This window comes from Uloborus diversus, chromosome 9, assembly GCF_026930045.1.
Source record: "Uloborus diversus isolate 005 chromosome 9, Udiv.v.3.1, whole genome shotgun sequence".
Classification (NCBI taxonomy): Eukaryota; Metazoa; Arthropoda; class Arachnida; order Araneae; family Uloboridae; genus Uloborus; species Uloborus diversus.
The window spans coordinates 121,255,648-121,258,256 of NC_072739.1; positions in this window are offsets into that span (position 1 = coordinate 121,255,648).

Here is a 2,609-nt window from a genome sequence, read left to right on the forward strand (position 1 = left end):
AGGGGTCGTTTCCATATGGCGTTTTAACGTTTCTGTTCGCGCATTGCTTGTCTCGAGAAAAATCAGTTTTTTTTTTTTTTTTTCATTTGAGCTCTGCAGTTTGTCAAGGAATCATTTGGTTCTTTTTTTTTTTTTTAATTTGAAAATTATTCCAAAATAAATCAAGAGCAGAATAATTACATATATTTTCTTATTTCTGGAATTGAGGAATTAGCAATGTCTTGTCTTGACACTAAAGCAATGATGAAAATAAATCGGAAGGACTGATTAAATATAGAATATGATTATTGATGCATGGAAAACTATCTTTGCATCTTTGACTATTTTATTTTTCTTTATTGATGGACGTATTCATTTGCGAACTTTTACTCTAGGAATTCTAGAGCTTTCGACACCGACTCCTTTATCTCAGCTCGATTTCAACTTTGACTCAGAGGGAAAACAATCAATCCTTACTCTGACTCTTTGAATTTTAAAGCCTTCGACTCAAACTCCGACTCCTTCGCCCGAAAACCACCCCGATTCAGCAGCCCTAAAGTTGTCATTTATTTGTACTTATGTCTGAGAAATTTTTTATCTTTCGTATGTGCAAGCACACTGCTCATTTCTTAATAATTTTTCGATCTGTTTCAACAAAAATGTTTTGTGTTTGAACCTTTTTAGTGAAGGAACTAAAGATTTACAAATTTAAAAAGGAGAGAGACAGATTCTCGACTTTGAAAGTTTAAACATTAAAAAGTTTGAAACAAATTTTATAAAAGCAAATGTAAAAAACACTTTGCTTCTTTGTGTTTATAGAGCAAAAACACATTTATTGAGTGCTCCAAAAAATGTAGCACAGTTCGTACAAAATATACTATCCTTCGTTCTCCTTTTTCATTAATTTTATCTGTCTCTATGAGCAAGAGTAAAGTGTCTGAGTATTTAAAAATTTAGGAGTCTGGTTCGATTTAAAGAAAAAGAAATGAATAGCTTAAAATTGAAAGTCTTGACTTGCACAACGTCAAAAAAAAAAAAAAAAAAAAGAAGAAGAAGAAGAAGAAGGGGGACAGTAAAATCCGACCTCAAAGACCTTTCAAAGGACTAATCACAGTTAAAGTAATTTCCAATTAAAATCAAGAAAACCAAAGATTAGCTTTTTCGCTTTCACGAAAGGGAGGGGGTGGGGGTCTCCAGTTTCTTGAATGAGATTAAATGGTAATTTTTATCGGTAATTAAAAATAAGTTGCCAATGTAACCGACATTAAATAGCTTTCAATTATATGAATAAAAATTGAATGTTTAAAAGACAGGAAATGAAAAATAAAATTAAAAAAGGAAAAGCACTTGACAAAACAAAAGAAATACCTACCGTTTCAAAAAGAAATAGTTCTGGATTTGAAAAAAAAAAAGGCAATAAGTAAAAAGAAAATGATATTAGTTGTTTCAGGTCAAAAAGTGGGGAGTCACAAACAAATGATTAAAAAAATTTTTAGGACAATTAAATTAAAGTAATTGGAAGCAAATCAATAATAAAAATAAAGACCACATTTTATGTAAAGCAATTTCGTGTCAGATCTTGACTAAAATTAAAGATAAATAAAGAATAAATACCTTTGTGCTGAAAAATTAAAAAGTCAGTAATCCAACGTTATTAAGCACAAAACTTGCAAATGATTGCAGACACGTGTTTCGGTGCAACAACGAAATACAGGTATATCAAAAAAAAAAAAAAAGCTATTTTTCAGGAGACCGCTTTTAAAGTTTAAAAGTAAGATCTCATGTAGTAAAACTATTTTTCAAGAAACTGATTGAACTCTTTCTTACGCACAAGGTCTTTTTCAAGAAAATCTGGTGTTTCTTCTCTGTTTCATGAAGAAGTGTAAAAAGCATTAGTTTTAAAAAGTTGCGTTTTATTTATGACGTTCTTGCACTAAATTTCAGAGATCAATCATTGATCTATTTGAAATATCTGAAAATACAGTGAAACCTGTGTATAACGATAATCTGTCTATAACTATACATATATAGCCATTGGAAATAAAAAAAAATATATATATGTATATATATATTTGGCCCCAGCAAAATGTCAGCATGAATAATCAAACTGTCTGTAACGATAGCCTGTCTATTGCGATATTATTTTTAAGTCCCAACAGCAGTATCGTTGTAGACAGGTCATTATTGTTAATAATTGTTCTCTACAATGCAGACATAAATGCAAATAATGCGTTCTTGATTAAAAAATAAGAATGAAAAAAGCTCTTTTTGTGTATGAAATATTGTTTTCGGAAAAAATAATACCACCTATCACTAAACGACACAGATGTTTCATGCATTTAATTGATCAAACACAACTCAAGATGTGGCATTCTTGAAAAGAACATTCCGAAAATACTTAAAAATACAAATACGACACTTTTGCTCTCTAACGCGAAATATTAGGTTATAGAAATGCAGGTGTTGCAGAGATATGATACTCATTCATGGCAGTTCAAAAAATTCATAACTCAAAATCGCTAATTTTTGAGATCTGACGTTTTTGAAAGGAGTGAGCGAAATGCGAAAAGTCATTTCAAGACAAATTCAAAGTTGTAACCAAAATTTTATAGAAAAGATATTTATACTCG